The 18,112-nt window shown below is 48.0% G+C and overlaps 1 protein-coding gene across 1 annotated transcript in view; it reads right to left on the bottom strand.

Moving 5' to 3' along the window:
* Nucleotides 1-18,112, bottom strand: part of LOC134944339 (aldehyde oxidase-like) — a 145,370-nt gene that overhangs the window by 33,865 nt on the left and 93,393 nt on the right. The window lies entirely within an intron of this gene.

The raw sequence follows: 18,112 nt of genomic DNA, 5'->3' as shown, positions 1-18,112 counted from the left end.
TCTAAAATCACTAGTATTAAAGAATAAGAAACATTGCCTTTAGAATACTAGCTTAGATGGCATGGCTCTACGCGCTGGTGGGAAATGTGGTATTTGAACTGTTCCCGCAATATAAGAAGATACTATGGGCCAGCTATTGCCTGAGGAAGTTGAATGTGCTCTGTGAAACACGTTGCAGTTAAAGTCAGGAGATCTTTTTATTCACTTGGAATTACTGTATTTGAACCCTTCTGTGACCTTTTCTAAATTATGATACATTAAATTATTTTAATTTAAATCAAAAGAAGACTGGGTTTATACATTACAACAGTGTGGACTAGGAAACTCTTCTCACTGTAGACATGACCACTCAGAAACCTAATTTCCACATCATCCAAATGTTCAGAGAGAGGATGTTGGAATGGAAATAATTTAGTCTAGGTAAGTTCTAGTTTTTTCAGAAAGACCTACAATGCTGAAACTGGACATTTCCATAAGAACTTTAGAAAACTAAATTATACAAAAGTAGGACATTCCTTCTGAACACCACAAGAGATCTTCTATACTTCAGTAAGCCAGAGCTGGGTTTCTAGCTTTTAGCATGGTCTCCATCATACTGCCTTTAGATTTTTTTTTAAATAGAGGTTTTTTTTTATTCGAAAAAGGATCAGCAATACAGACATATCATAGGACATGGGAAATCAGGTAGTACAGAATAAGCAATACAACAGTGTTTAGCATGTGTGAACTCCAGAAGCATGATACAATACGTCACATGTATAATCACTCCCATATTGCTACCAAGCTCACGATGCAAAGAAAATCTAATGTCTGTAAACAGGTCATAACTCACATATTAGACATTTTTAATTTTCTCCCCAGTTATTTACCAATTACAACCCCAAATAGTAGGCCGTAACATAGCCTACTGAAATTTCTAGAACATAAAAAATAAGAAGGAAGAAAGAGAGAGAAAGAAAAAAGAAAAAACATCAAGGAGCAATATAACAATACAATAGGTGAGGTATATGGAGCAATGATTAATATCACGACTTGGCCTTGTATGAACCTAGGACCCACACCGCCCACAAGGCGCAGTACTCTCATAGCGCAAGGGCAGGGGAGGAGTATACAGAAGTAATCCAAGGGGACCATATTTTCTCATATTTAGAAATAGCATTATTTTTCATGTATACATAGCGGTCTTTAAGAAGAGTGTCATTAACCAGAGCCTTAAAGGCTGATAGAGAAGGGCAACACGGGGCCGTCCATGTCCGCGCAATGCACACTTTGGCCAGGGCACAAATACTATGAGCATAAAGGCCCTCCCACTTGGACCCCGAAGCAGGACCCCCCATTCCTAGTATACAAAATCTCAAAGTCAACATACTCCCAGGCATCCCCGTGTGTTCCAGAATCGACCCGACCCCAGACCAAAACACCTGAATTGACGGACACTCCCACACAAGGTGCCAAAAGGATCCCCCAGCGGCCCCGCATTTAGGGCAAACAGCCCCAAACCTGGCCAACCGAGGCGGTGTCATATAGGATCTATGCAAAATAAAGAGCTGTATTTGTTGAAATCGGAGTGATTTAGTCACCACACTTGGGTACTCCAGGGCAAGCTCCCAGTCCTCGCCTATGTGGCCCAGATCACACTCCCAGCGCACACGGAATCCCGAAAGAGGGTCTGCATGAAGTGTTTTTAATAGGTACGAGTAAGTAAAAGAAATCACCTTAATCCGTCCCAGCGAGCTTAATAAGCTTAAAAAGGTCTTTATGGGGAAGTGAAGGAGCGCCGGGGGTGAGTCCTGAAATTGTGATTGCAAGGTGTGTCGGAGTTGTAGGAACCTAAAAAAGTAAGAATTAGGTAAACCAAATTCCTCCTTTAATTGCTGAAACAATTTCAGTGTACCATTACTGTACAGTTGGGATATGGAGATTATAGAGTATGGAACCCACACCACCCCACCCTCAAGAGCCCCCAGCTCAGTTAGTGAAGTTAGTGAAGTAGAGTGCCAGAGGGGAGTGATCCAATCCATCAAACCTAAGCAGACCTCTCAAGGCAAGCCAGATCTTCATGGCCTGGAAGACAATAGGGGGAGAGTACCGAGAAACATTCCCACTCAGCAAAACCTGCACCGGAGAGAAGCCCAGATAGTAGCACTGGAGAAACGCCCATTGTAGAGTGCCGGCATCCCCGCCCTGTATCCAGGTGCTAAGATGTGATAACTGAGACGCATAATAGTATATTTGGAAGTTGGGTAAGGCTAAACCTCCATCAGCTTTTAGCCTAGTGAGGGTGTTCAGCTTTATCCTAGGTCTTTTGTTGGCCCAGATCAAGGATGATAATATACCATTCAATTTCCTAAAGAATGCCGGGAAGATATATACCGGGGATTGCAAACAATATATAATAGTTTGGGCAGAATTATAATTTTAATGAGACTAACCCTGCCAGTCACCGTCAGCGGAAGCTTGCACCAAGCTCTTGTATAATCAGTTGCGTTAGTGGGTCTAGATTCAGGGGTATAAAATCAGAAGGGTTATTTGTGACTTGAATTCCAAGATATTTAAACTGGTCTGTCCAGCATAGCGGCAAGGAGAGCTTCGGGATCTGGGGAGGAGAACCAATGACGGGCATAATAAATTACTTGGGCCAGTTGATACAGAGACCAGAAAAGCCGCCAAATTCCTCAATGACCTGCAGCAAAATAGGCATAGCTACAGCATAATCATATAGGGACAATAGCAGGTCGTCCGCATAAAGGGCGATTTTGTCTACACAAGCGCCCGTAACAATTCCTCCAATGTCCGGGTGTGGCCTAATCAGGCAGGCCAAAGGCTCTATGGCTATAGCAAATAGGGCAGGGGAGAGGGGGTATCCCTGTCTAGTACCCCGAGACAGGGTAAAGGAGGACGAAATGTAACCATTTACCAAGATCCTGGCACACGGAGTTTGATATAGCAGTCTGATCCATTGTATAAAATTAGGGCCAAAGCCCATACATTTCATGACTCCCCACAGGTAGGACCATTGAACGCTATCGAACGCCTTAGCCGCGTCCAATGAGACCACAACTGAGTCCGAGGGGAAGGCATGTGGAGCCTGCAGAATAGTATACAGCCTACGCAAGTTAATAGACGTGGACATGCCCGGCATAAAGCCAGATTGATCCTGATGTATTATGGACTTAATAACCGAGTTAAGCCGAACCACCAGAATTTTTGCCAGGATCTTAGCATCGGTGGGGATGAGAGAGATCGGCCTATAGGACTCCAAGAGTCTGGGGTCCTTACCGGGCTTTGGTAGCACTATAATAACAGCCTCGGACATTGAGGGAGGAAGTTGATTAGTAGCAAACGTATCCGTAAACATAGTAAGCAACTTAGGGTTAAATAACTCTATATGCGTTTTATATAGCTCAGCGGGGATGCCATCACAACCCGGAGACTTACCACTGGGGGACCAACCCACCGCCGTGGACACCTCCTCCAAAGTCAAAGGCGCCTCCAGAAAATTGCAAGCCTCAGAGGAGAGTCTAGAGAGGGGTACACTATTCAAATATATGTCTAAGTCTGCCGCGGAGCACGTCAGCCGAGACCCATATAGATCCCTGTAATATGAAAGGAACAACTGCGCAATGTCTGGGGTGTTGTCTACAATGGAGCCATCAGGACCAGACATCTGCACAACCGTAGACCCAGGCCGGTCATAATGCACTAAATGGGCCAACAAACTTCCCGGTCTATCCGCCTGCATATACAAATTAGTGGCCCTGAACAAAAGGGTACGCGCATTTTTATCTGAGAGATGAGCCAGCCATGTCGCCTGAGCTATGAGCCTTTGCGATTTTAGTGCAGAGTTGCCCTCTGTCAAATAACGGATCTCAAGGTCCCTAAACTCGGATTCAAGTGTTCTCTCCTCCCTGCATGACAATTTGTGTGCAGCAATCTTACCAATCAGCGTACCACGTAAAAAGGCTTTGAATGAGTCCCAAATGACAGGAGCCGGGGCCGAGCCCACATTATCTGCAAAAAAAACCTCCCACTTAGTTGTCAGGTCCGAACAGTCGCCCAACTGAGCTAACCAGGATGGATGTAACTTCCAATAAGACTGTCCCCTCTGGCACTCCACCTCCAAAGATAACATCAAGGGTGATTGGTCAGACACCCCCCGCGCCTCATAATGAACATCTAAGATTCTGGGCAGAAGCTCAGGCGAGACCAGGGCCAGGTCGATTCTGGAAAATGAGCCATGTGTGCCGGAGAAACACGAGAACTGCCTAAGTGTAGGATGCTGAACCCTCCAAGCGTCCACTCACTGCACACTACTCAGAAAGTCTGCAAATTTAGATGGGGTACCCCCTACCCCGGGAGCCGAAGGGGACTTCCACCTATCCAGGGAGACGTCCATCACGTTATTAAAGTCCCCCAAGCAAATAACAGGGGTATGGGGGGGAAGGGGTAATAAATGAGGTGGCTTTCTGCAATACATCATACGAGAAAGGTGGGGGAATATATACTAACAGCAGGAAAAAATTACGGGAATTCAATTTGCATTCCAGAAACACAAACCTGCCATAAGGGTCAGTATTTACCGTAAGCAATTCAAACTGGACAGTTCTTTTTATCATGACTGACACCCCTCGGGAAAGGAGGAGTGAGAAGAATGATACGCCCATCCCACCAAAGGTCTGCGGAGCGACAGCAGTCTATTTCTCTCTAGATGAGTCTCACTCAAACAGAAAATGTCCGGGTCGTATTTCTTAATCATTTTAAGTACCAGGGATCGCTTTACTTTATTGTTGATACACTGGACATTCCACGCCAAAAATTTTAAGGCAGGCATGTCCATCTGGGACACATCACATATATACGCAGGGTGGATAAGGGACCCCGTAATCAAAATTGTCTGTGCACCTGCCCGCCCATACAAAGCGTTATCCCGTAGACCGTGCCGTCCACAGACCCCGGGCCACGAGCCAAGCCGGTCAAAACAACACATCAGCACCTCACATATAAAAAAACAGAAATATAGAAAACAATAAACTGAAGAAAGAAAAACAGAACCCGCATAGAAACAAACAATACCCAGATAGCGACCCCCCTCCCCGTATACCTTCCCAAACAGTGGCATACACATATCCCTAACAAAACCCAACCCTGGAGATCCAAGTGCCTACGGCAAACCTATGCGTAGTATAAAGACCAAAAGTCCCACTGCAAAAAAACCCATGTGTATATATATATTACTACGCAACAAAGTCCAGAACCACCAAAACAAGAGGGTGCTCCCCGGACACATACTTGCATGTTTCAAGCCCGTGTAGGAGGGAAAACAGGATATCAGTCCGGAGCTAGTTGACGGACGCCCGGAGCATATCTGTCCAGCCAGGCTGCCGCCTCCCTTGGAGAACTGAAGAACTTAGTTTCCCCGTCCGCCACCACATGCAATCTGGAGGGGAACAGCATCGAGTAGGGAAGATTCAAGTCACGAAGACGCCGCTGGATAGGCAGGAACTGGGCCCGGTCTTTTTGGACGTTCGCTGCAAAGTCTGGGAATGACGACACCCGAACTCCATTCCGAAGCAGGGGGCCCTTCGTGCGTCCCAGACGTAAAACAGAGTCCCAGTCTTTGTAATGCAAAAATTTGGCAATGAAAGTTCGTGGTGGGGCACCAGGAGGTAAAGGCCGGAAAGGTACCCTGTGGGTCCGTTCCACCGCAAACTGGGAGGTGAAGGATTCTGCACCATACGCCTCCTTGAGCCATGACTCCAAGAAATCTTCAGGATGTGCCCCCTCTTGCCTTTCAGGCAGGCCCACAAACCGCACGTTATTTCTACGGAGGCGCCCCTCCATATCCAGAAGCTTAGTTTGCATTGTTGAGACTTGAGAGACTGCCGACACGGATTGCTTCAGGGGGCCGCAGAGATCCTCCAGATTAGAAACCCGCGTCTCGGCCTCACCCACTCTCTCCCGGATACGTTGGACATCCTGACGCAATAAGGAAAGATCGCACTGCACTTTCTCCATTTTGTCCAACAAGCGTTGTTCGCTAGCCGCTATAGCCTCCAGTACCTGCTGAATGGATGGAGCAGAGGGCTGCATAGCCGCGTCCGAGTCAGCCCCAGCCGGGGGATCAGGACGGGTAGGAGGGGATGATTTAGGAGATGACTGCGCCGGTTGGGTGGAAGACTGCCAGGCAAACTTCTCCAACTTGGCAGCAGCCGCGCGTTGACTGTCTTTCACCATATTAGCAAAGTTGAAACCACCGACCAGATACAAACACGGATCCAATTGGGCTCAGTCGGCACCCAAATATTCAGTGTCAGAGGGCCCAGCAGTGAGCGAGAAATGTAGTATCAAATGTGCCCCAAACAGCCAGTGATGAAACAGGAGAGGTGGGCCAGGAGGACCCAGGGGTATATATATATAGACAATGGACAATGGGTGGCAGTTTATTGGGAAGCAGGGCAGCGTGCCCAGAGACACTCCAACCAGCCCCACAAGCTCCTCTGAGTCTCAGTGCAGTATAGTAGGGGAAATTGCAGAGGGAGCTGCTTCCAAAATGGTCACCGGGCCCACAGCCTCCCCCCTCCTCCTGCAAACCAAGAAGCCCAGACACCAGGGGACAGATGCAGGTAGATAGTTTTAAAGGGTGCAGGGGGGTGCCGCGTCCTCCAGGCTGCGTGTACCGCCAAGTTTCGCCACGGGTACGTGCCTGCGTGCGCTAACGGCAGCACGGCGAGGTGCCACCAAATTGAGGCCGGGGATTGTCCGGCGGCCTAGGCCGGAAGTGCGGGCGGCAGCCGGTGCGGCCAGGAGACACTCACAGGAGCCAGCTGAGGACGCCCGCCGCTGCCCCAGGGACACAGAAGGCAGTGTGCGCGTGAATGCAGCTCCGGAAAGGGGGCTAGGAGGAAAGTAGGATTAATTGCCCGGGGAGCTTCTGCGCCTTGCTTTCTACCCGGATGCCGCCATTGCCACGCCCCCTTACTGCCTTTAGATTTACAAAAAATAGGATTTTAAATACCTACCGGTAAATCCTTTCTCGTAGCCCATAAGGGATACTGCGGTTCACTTAGTACGATGGGGTATGGACGGGGTCCAAAGGAGCCGGTGCACTTTACATTTCTTTAGCTGGGTGTGCTGGCTCCTCTCCTCTATGCCACCTCCCACAGGCAGTTATAGGTATAATAGTCCCCGAAGGAGAATGGACATACTTGAGAGAAGGAACATAACAACGAGCGGTGAGATTCACACACCAGCACACCACAACATAAACTGACCAGCAACGGCTGGCAACCAAACAGCAACAGTTGAACAGGTAAACTTATATAGAAGAAACAACCTGCATAAAAGTCAACACACTTAGGCGGGCGCCCAGTATCCCTTATGGACTACGAAAAAGGATATACCGGTAGGTATTTAAAATCCTATTTTCTCTAGCATCCATAAGGGATACTGGGATTCACTTAGTACGATGGGGACGTCCCAAAGCTTCCAGAACGGACGGGAATGTGCGGAGACGTCTGCAGCACCACCTGCCCAAACCGGGTATCCTCTTTGGCCAGGGTATCAAACTTGTAGAACTTCACAAAGGTGTTCTTCCCCGACCAGGTAGCAGCTCAGCATAGTTGCAAGGCCGAGACTCCACGAGCAGCCGCTCAGGAAGACCCCACCGATCTTGTAGAGTGGGCCTTCAGAGAATGTGGAACAGGTAAGGCTGCCGACACATACTGTAGGCCTGTTGGATAGGCAACTTAAGCCAACAAGCAATGGACTTCTTAGAAGCAGGGCAACCCATTTTCTGTGCATCATATAGCACAAACAGGGAATCCGTCTTTCTGATCTAAGCATCCAAAGTCTCTGAAGAAGCAGAAGAGCCAGAACTAGACGGAACCACAATAGGTTGGTTTAAATGGAATGCAGAGACAACTTTTGTCAGGAACTGCTGCCGAGTCCTAAGCTCTGCTTTGTCCTCGTAAAAGACCAAGTAAGGACTTTTACACGATAAAGCCCCCAATTCAGAGACACGTCTAGCAGAAGTCAGGGCCAATAACATTAACGTCTTCCACGTAAGGTACTTGACTTCTACTTTCATCAGTGGTTCAAACCAGAAGGATTGTAGAAAAGAGGATTTTGGTACTTACCAATAAATCCATTTCTCTGAATCCTCTAGGGGACACTGGAGTCCTATACAGTAGGGGTGTGAAGCCTTGAACCGGAGGTGTGGCACAATCTAAAATTAGCATTGTCTGCACAGCCGGCTCCTCCCCCTTCACATCCCTCCTCCCTCAGTTTGAAAAATTTGACTGAGAGAATAGGACATGACACTATAGCACATGGCGAGGAACCGAACCGTACAACATATCAAACAGCGGCCAAGAACTCTTGACCGAATAAGGAACACCGTTTATACGAACTGTTTAAAACAAGAACTTAGAACACAGCAGGTTGACAGCACCGAGGCGGGCGTCCAGTGTCCCCTAGAGGATTCAGAGAAATGGATTTATCGGTAAGTACCAAAATCCTCTTTTCTCTTTCATCCACTAGGGGACACTGGAGTCCTATACAGTAGGGGACGTCCCAAAGTTTACCCCCAGGGAGGGAGTGCTGTCGGTATCCTGCAAAACTAAACGTCCGAACTAGAGATGAGCGCCTGAAATTTTTCGGGTTTTGTGTTTTGGTTTTGGGTTCGGTTCCGCGGCCGTGTTTTGGGTTCGAACGCGTTTTGGCAAAACCTCACCGAATTTTTTTTGTCGGATTCGGGTGTGTTTTGGATTCGGGTGTTTTTTTCAAAAAACACTAAAAAACAGCTTAAATCATAGAATTTGGGGGTCATTTTGATCCCAAAGTATTATTAACCTCAAAAACCATAATTTCCACTCATTTTCAGTCTATTCTGAATACCTCACACCTCACAATATTATTTTTAGTCCTAAAATTTGCACCGAGGTCGCTGTGTGAGTAAGATAAGCGACCCTAGTGGCCGACACAAACACCGGGCCCATCTAGGAGTGGCACTGCAGTGTCACGCAGGATGTCCCTTCCAAAAAACCCTCCCCAAACAGCACATGACGCAAAGAAAAAAAGAGGCGCAATGAGGTAGCTGTGTGAGTAAGATTAGCGACCCTAGTGGCCGACACAAACACCGGGCCCATCTAGGAGTGGCACTGCAGTGTCACGCAGGATGGCCCTTCCAAAAAACCCTCCCCAAACAGCACATGACGCAAAGAAAAAAAGAGGCGCAATGAGGTAGCTGTGTGAGTAAGATTAGCGACCCTAGTGGCCGACACAAATACCGGGCCCATCTAGGAGTGGCACTGCAGTGTCACGCAGGATGTCCCTTCCAAAAAACCCTCCCCAATCAGCACATGATGCAAAGAAAAAGAAAAGAAAAAAGAGGTGCAAGATGGAATTGTCCTTGGGCCCTCCCACCCACCCTTATGTTGTATAAACAAAACAGGACATGCACACTTTAACCAACCCATCATTTCAGTGACAGGGTCTGCCACACGACTGTGACTGATATGACGGGTTGGTTTGGACCCCCCCAAAAAAAGAAGCAATTAATCTCTCCTTGCACAAACTGGCTCTACAGAGGTAAGATGTCCACCTCATCTTCACCCTCCGATATATCACCGTGTACATCCCCCTCCTCACAGATTATCAATTCGTCCCCACTGGAATCCACCATCTCAGCTCCCTGTGTACTTTGTGGAGGCAATTGCTGCTGGTCAATGTCTCCGCGGAGGAATTGATTATAATTCATTTTAATGAACATCATCTTCTCCACATTTTCTGGATGTAACCTCGTACGCCGATTGCTGACAAGGTGAGCGGCGGCACTAAACACTCTTTCGGAGTACACACTTGTGGGAGGGCAACTTAGGTAGAATAAAGCCAGTTTGTGCAAGGGCCTCCAAATTGCCTCTTTTTCCTGCCAGTATAAGTACGGACTGTGTGACGTGCCTACTTGGATGCGGTCACTCATATAATCCTCCACCATTCTATCAATGTTGAGAGAATCATATGCAGTGACAGTAGACGACATGTCCGTAATCGTTGTCAGGTCCTTCAGTCCGGACCAGATGTCAGCATCAGCAGTCGCTCCAGACTGCCCTGCATCACCGCCAGCGGGTGGGCTCGGAATTCTGAGCCTTTTCCTCGCACCCCCAGTTGCGGGAGAATGTGAAGGAGGAGATGTTGACAGGTCGCGTTCCGCTTGACTTGACAATTTTGTCACCAGCAGGTCTTTCAACCCCAGCAGACCTGTGTCTGCCGGAAAGAGAGATCCAAGGTAGGCTTTAAATCTAGGATCGAGCACGGTGGCCAAAATGTAGTGCTCTGATTTCAACAGATTGACCACCCGTGAATCCTTGTTAAGCGAATTAAGGGCTGCATCCACAAGTCCCACATGCCTAGCGGAATCGCTCCCTTTTAGCTCCTTCTTCAATGCCTCCAGCTTCTTCTGCAAAAGCCTGATGAGGGGAATGACCTGACTCAGGCTGGCAGTGTCTGAACTGACTTCACGTGTGGCAAGTTCAAAGGGCATCAGAACCTTGCACAACGTTGAAATCATTCTCCACTGCACTTGAGACAGGTGCATTCCACCTACTATATCGTGCTCAATTGTATAGGCTTGAATGGCCTTTTGCTGCTCCTCCAACCTCTGAAGCATATAGAGGGTTGAATTCCACCTCGTTACCACTTCTTGCTTCAGATGATGGCAGGGCAGGTTCAGTAGTTTTTGGTGGTGCTCCAGTCTTCTGTACGTGGTGCCTGTACGCCGAAAGTGTCCCGCAATTTTTCTGGCCACCGACAGCATCTCTTGCACGCCCCTGTCGTTTTTTAAAAAATTCTGCACCACCGAATTCAAGGTATGTGCAAAACATGGGACGTGCTGGAATTTGCCCATATTTAATGCACACACAATATTGCTGGCGTTGTCCGATGCCACAAATCCACAGGAGAGTCCAATTGGGGTAAGCCATTCCGCGATGATCTTCCTCAGTTGCCGTAAGAGGTTTTCAGCTGTGTGCGTATTCTGGAAAGCGGTGATACAAAGCGTAGCCTGCCTAGGAAAGAGTTGGCGTTTGCGAGATGCTGCTACTGGTGCCGCCGCTGCTGTTCTTGCGGCGGGAGTCCATACATCTACCCAGTGGGCTGTCACAGTCATATAGTCCTGACCCTGCCCTGCTCCACTTGTCCACATGTCCGTGGTTAAGTGGACATTGGGTACAGCTGCATTTTTTAGGACACTGGTGACTCTTTTTCTGAGGTCTGTGTACATTTTCGGTATCGCCTGCCTAGAGAAATGGAACCTAGATGGTATTTGGTACCGGGGACACAGTACCTCCAACAAGTCTCTAGTTGGCTCTGCAGTAATGATGGATACCGGAACCACGTTTCTCACCACCCAGGATGCCAAGGCCTCAGTTATCCGCTTTGCAGTAGGATGACTGCTGTGATATTTCATCTTCCTCGCAAAGGACTGTTGAACAGTCAATTGCTTACTGGAAGTAGTACAAGTGGGCTTACGACTTCCCCTCTGGGATGACCATCGACTCCCAGCGGCAACAACAGCAGCGCCAGCAGCAGTAGGCGTTACACGCAAGGATGCATCGGAGGAATCCCAGGCAGGAGAGGACTCGTCAGAATTGCCAGTGACATGGCCTGCAGGACTATTGGCATTCCTGGGGAAGGAGGAAATTGACACTGAGGGAGTTGGTGGGGTGGTTTGCGTGAGCTTGGTTACAAGAGGAAGGGATTTACTGGTCAGTGGACTGCTTCCGCTGTCACCCAAAGTTTTTGAACTTGTCACTGACTTATTATGAATGCGCTGCAGGTGACGTATAAGGGAGGATGTTCTGAGGTGGTTAACGTCCTTACCCCTACTTATTACAGCTTGACAAAGGGAACACACGGCTTGACACCTGTTGTCCGCATTTCTGGTGAAATACCTCCACACCGAAGAGCTGATTTTTTTGGTATTTTCACCTGGCATGTCAACGGCCATATTCCTCCCACGGACAACAGGTGTCTCCCCGGGTGCCTGACTTAAACAAACCACCTCACCATCAGAATCCTCCTGGTCAATTTCCTCCCCAGCGCCAGCAACACCCATATCCTCCTCATCCTGGTGTACTTCAACACTGACATCTTCAATCTGACTATCAGGAACTGGACTGCGGGTGCTCCTTCCAGCACTTGCAGGGGGCGTGCAAATGGTGGAAGGCGCATGCTCTTCACGTCCAGTGTTGGGAAGGTCAGGCATCGCAACCGACACAATTGGACTCTCCTTGTGGATTTGGGATTTCGAAGAATGCACAGTTCTTTGCTGTGCTGCTTTTGCCAGCTTGAGTCTTTTCATTTTTCTAGCGAGAGGCTGAGTGCTTCCATCCTCATGTGAAGCTGAACCACTAGCCATGAACATAGGCCAGGGCCTCAGCCGTTCCTTGCCACTCCGTGTGGTAAATGGCATATTGGCAAGTTTACGCTTCTCCTCCGACAATTTTATTTTAGGTTTTGGAGTCCTTTTTTTACTGATATTTGGTGTTTTGGATTTGACATGCTCTGTACTATGACATTGGGCATCGGCCTTGGCAGACGACGTTGCTGGCATTTCATCGTCTCGGCCATGACTAGTGGCAGCAGCTTCAGCACGAGGTGGAAGTGGATCTTGATCTTTCCCTAATTTTGGAACCTCAACATTTTTGTTCTCCATATTTTAATAGGCACAACTAAAAGGCACCTCAGGTAAACAATGGAGATGGATGGATTGGATACTAGTATACAATTATGGACGGGCTGCCGAGTGCCGACACAGAGGTAGCCACAGCCGTGAACTACCGCACTGTACTGTGTCTGCTGCTAATATATAGACTGGTTGATAAAGAGATAGTATACTCGTAACTAGTATGTATGTATAAAGAAAGAAAAAAAAACCACGGTTAGGTGGTATATACAATTATGGACGGGCTGCCGAGTGCCGACACAGAGGTAGCCACAGCCGTGAACTACCGCACTGTACTGTGTCTGCTGCTAATATATAGACTGGTTGATAAAGAGATAGTATACTCGTAACTAGTATGTATGTATAAAGAAAGAAAAAAAAACCACGGTTAGGTGGTATATACAATTATGGACGGGCTGCCGAGTGCCGACACAGAGGTAGCCACAGCCGTGAACTACCGCACTGTACTGTGTCTGCTGCTAATATATAGACTGGTTGATAAAGAGATAGTATACTCGTAACTAGTATGTATGTATAAAGAAAGAAAAAAAAACCACGGTTAGGTGGTATATACAATTATGGACGGGCTGCCGAGTGCCGACACAGAGGTAGCCACAGCCGTGAACTACCGCACTGTACTGTGTCTGCTGCTAATATATAGACTGGTTGATAAAGAGATAGTATACTCGTAACTAGTATGTATGTATAAAGAAAGAAAAAAAAACCACGGTTAGGTGGTATATACAATTATGGACGGGCTGCCGAGTGCCGACACAGAGGTAGCCACAGCCGTGAACTACCGCACTGTACTGTGTCTGCTGCTAATATAGACTGGTTGATAAAGAGATAGTATACTCGTAACTAGTATGTATGTATAAAGAAAGAAAAAAAAACCACGGTTAGGTGGTATATACAATTATGGACGGGCTGCCGAGTGCCGACACAGAGGTAGCCACAGCCGTGAACTACCGCACTGTACTGTGTCTGCTGCTAATATATAGACTGGTTGATAAAGAGATAGTATACTCGTAACTAGTATGTATGTATAAAGAAAGAAAAAAAAACCACGGTTAGGTGGTATATACAATTATGGACGGGCTGCCGAGTGCCGACACAGAGGTAGCCACAGCCGTGAACTACCGCACTGTACTGTGTCTGCTGCTAATATATAGACTGGTTGATAAAGAGATAGTATACTCGTAACTAGTATGTATGTATAAAGAAAGAAAAAAAAACCACGGTTAGGTGGTATATACAATTATGGACGGGCTGCCGAGTGCCGACACAGAGGTAGCCACAGCCGTGAACTACCGCACTGTACTGTGTCTGCTGCTAATATAGACTGGTTGATAAAGAGATAGTATACTACTAATATTATATATACTGGTGGTCAGGTCACTGGTCACTAGTCACACTGGCAGTGGCACTCCTGCAGCAAAAGTGTGCACTGTTTAATTTTAATATAATATTATGTACTCCTGGCTCCTGCTATAACCTATAACTGGCACTGCAGTAGTGCTCCCCAGTCTCCCCCACAATTATAAGCTGTGTGAGCTGAGCAGTCAGACAGATATATAATATATATAGATGATGCAGCACACTGGCCTGAGCCTGAGCAGTGCACACAGATATGGTATGTGACTGACTGAGTCACTGTGTGTATCGCTTTTTTCAGGCAGAGAACGGATATATTAAATAAACTGCACTGTGTGTCTGGTGGTCACTCACTATATAATATATTATGTACTCCTGGCTCCTGCTATAACCTATAACTGGCACTGCAGTAGTGCTCCCCAGTCTCCCCCACAATTATAAGCTGTGTGAGCTGAGCAGTCAGACAGATATATATAATATTATATATAGATAATAGATGATGCAGCACACTGGCCTGAGCCTGAGCAGTGCACACAGATATGGTATGTGACTGAGTCACTGTGTGCTGTGTATCGCTTTTTTCAGGCAGAGAACGGATTATAAATAAAACTGGTGGTCACTATCAGCAAAACTCTGCACTGTACTGAGTACTCCTAATGCTCCCCAAAATTAGTAAATCAAGTGTCTCTCTAATCTATTCTAAACGGAGAGGACGCCAGCCACGTCCTCTCCCTATCAATCTCAATGCACGTGTGAAAATGGCGGCGACGCGCGGCTCCTTATATAGAATCCGAGTCTCGCGATAGAATCCGAGCCTCGCGAGAATCCGACAGCGTCATGATGACGTTCGGGCGCGCTCGGGTTAACCGAGCAAGGCGGGAAGATCCGAGTCGCTCGGACCCGTGAAAAAAAACATGAAGTTCTGGCGGGTTCGGATTCAGAGAAACCGAACCCGCTCATCTCTAGTCCGAACTTAGATTATCCGGATGCAAAAGTATCAAACTTGTAAAATCTTGCGAACGTGTGGGCTGAAGACCACGTCGTCGCTCTGCAAAGTTGAGTAGTGGAAGCACCCCTGGCAGCCGCCCACGAGGCACCCACTAAACGGGTAGTATGAGCACCCGTCTGAACCGGAACCTGTTTGCCACAGGAAATATAAGCTTGCCGAATGGCAAGTCTGATCCATCTAGCCAAAGACTGCTTAGAAGCTGGCCAACCCTTCTTTGGCCCATCATAAAGAACAAACAAATGGTCCGACTTTCTGAAGGACGATGTAACCTGTACGTACACCCGTAAAGCTCGGACAACATCCAAGGACACGTCCTCTGTGAGACCCTGGAAAGATGGAACCACTATTGGCTGGTTTACATGAAACCCTGAAACCACCTTCGGAAGGAAGTCCGCTCTTGTACGGAGTTCCGCCCTATCCTCATGAAAAACTAAGAAAGGACTCTTACAGGATAAGGCTCCCAACTCAGAAACCCGCCGAGCCGAAGCCAAGGCAAGTAATAACGTGACCTTCCAAGAGAGATATTTCAGGTCTGTTCTTGTCAACGGCTCAAACGTCGGCGACTTCAAATATTCTAACATCAAATTTAAGTCCCATGGTGCCGTGGGAGGACGAAAAGGGGGTTGAATCCTCAGAACCCCTGTAAAAAGGTTTGAATCTCTGGCAAGGATGCTAGCCGCTGTTGAAAAAGGATGGAGAGAGCCGAAATTTGAACCTTCAGAGAGCCCAGTCTGAGTCCTCCCTCTAGACCGGCCTGAAGGAAAAGTAACAGTCGAGATAAGTGGAAGTTCGTTGAATTCCATCCCCGTTCCTGACACCAAGCCATGTACCGTCTCCAAATCCTGTAGTAGTGCCTGGCTGTGACCGGCTTCCTAGCGGCAATCATTGTAGGAATGGCCGTTCTTGGAATCCCTCTGTTTCTTAAGATCCGGGTTTCAATAGCCACGCCGTCAAACGCAGCCTGTTCAGGTCGGGGTGTAGAAACGGTCCCTGAGATAGCAGGTCCTCTCTCTGAGGTAACCTCCAAGGATCTTCCGCAAGTAACCCCCGTAGGTCGGTGTACTAACTCCTGCGGGGCCAATCTGGTGCGATTAGAATCGCCCACACTCATTCCCGCTTCACCCTTTTCAGAACCCTGGGTATGAGTGGGAATGGTGGAAATATGTAAACCCTCCTGTAACGCCAAGGAAGCGTTAATGCGTCCACTCCTTCTGCTGCTGGATCTCGAGTCCTTGCCACATATCTGGGCAGCTGATGGTTTTGCCGAGACGCCATTAGGTCCACCTGAGGCCGACCCCATCGTCTCACCACCATGTAGAAAATCCGTGGATGTAGGCACCACTCTCCCGGATGCATGTCCTGGCGACTGAGGTAATCTGCTTCCCAGTTTTCCACATCTGGAATGAACACTGCCGAGAGGATGATGTTTTGTCTTTCTGCCCACAACAAGATCTTTGTGGCTTCCTTTAACGCCATCCTGCTTCTTGTCCCTCCTTGACGGTTTATGTAAGCCGTCGTCGTGACATTGTCCGACTGAATCCTGATGTGTTGATTCATGACTATGTCTTCTGTCAAGCGAAGCGCATTGTAAACTGCTCTCAGTTCGAGGATATTTATGGGTAGTCTGCTCTCCTGTAACGTCCACCGTCCTTGAAACTGATGGTCCTCTAGGACGGCTCCCCAACCTCTGAGACTGGCATCCGTTGTCAGAATCCTCCAATCCCAAATGCCGAATTTCTTGCCGGCTGCAAGGTTCTTGTGTAACGACCACCATATCAAGGAGACTCGTACCTGCGGTTGAAGTCTGATTCTCCGATGGAGAAGCCAGTGCGAGCCTGCTCCCTGAGCAATGAGGTTTATTTGGAATGGTCGGGAATGAAGTCTGCCGTACTGGAGAGCTTCGAACGACGCCACCATCTTCCCGAGAAGTTGCACACAGAGGTGCTGAGAAACAGTTTGCGTCCTCAGTACCTGAGCCACTAATCTCTGTAGGTCCTGGACCTTGTTCTCTGGCAGGAACACACGTAATAGTACCGTGTCCAAGATGAGACCGAGGAATTGAATCCGTTGAGTCGGTATGAGGTTGGACTTTTGGAAATTGATAATCCATCCATGTTGAATTAGAAATTGATGGGATGTCTGAACATCCCTGAGCAGTCGATCTTGAGATGGTGCCTTGATCAGTAAATCGTCCAGATAAGGTATAATCGTGACCCCCAACAGTCTCAGTCCTGCAACCATGATTGCCATGATCTTTGTGAAGATTCTTGGGGCTGATGATAGACCGAACGGCAAGGCCCGGAATTGGTAGTGATCAGCCAGCAGTGCGAACCTTAAGTAAGCCTGGTGAGGAGTCCAGATTGGAATATGCAGATATGCATCTTTTATGTCCATGGATACCATGAACTCGCCCTGTTCTAGGCCTGCAATGACCGATTGGATTGATTCCATCTTGAATTTGTAGACCCTTAAGAACTGGTTAAAAACTTTTAAATTGAGTATTGGTCTGACCGTCCCGTCTGGCTTTGGCACGACAAAAAGATTGGAATAGAACCCCGTTCCTCTCTGAGAAGCGGGAACCGGAATAATGACCTCTGCCTGTAGCAACTTTTGAATTGCTGCCCGTAGTGCCCTTGCTTTTTGAGGGCACTGAGGCAGTCCTGTCGTAAAAAACTGACTGTGAGGCCTCTGTTGAAATTCCAGTTTGTATCCCTGAGAGATTAAGCTGTTCACCCAAAGTTCTGGTGAGGTCTTGGCCCTGATGTCCTGAAAACCTTCCAGTCGGCCGCCCACCAAGGGGGACCCCAGGTGAGCTGGGAGGCCGTCATGCCACGGTCTTGTCAGTAGCTTTATCCTGCTTTCTGGTTGCTGCCTGTGAGCGGCCTCTACCTCTGCCTCCACGTGCGTGTGTACCGAAACCCCTTCCTCGGGCTCGAAAGGACTGTGATTGAAATGAAGTAAACGCAGGTCCCGAGTCTCCCACTTGTCCATTACACCCTTAGGTAGGG

This window comes from Pseudophryne corroboree, chromosome 7 (genome assembly GCF_028390025.1).
Source record: "Pseudophryne corroboree isolate aPseCor3 chromosome 7, aPseCor3.hap2, whole genome shotgun sequence".
In the NCBI taxonomy this organism is placed as follows: domain Eukaryota; kingdom Metazoa; phylum Chordata; class Amphibia; order Anura; family Myobatrachidae; genus Pseudophryne; species Pseudophryne corroboree.
Note: the sequence above shows the minus strand (reverse complement) of the source record. Positions and strands in the feature narration are given on the sequence as shown.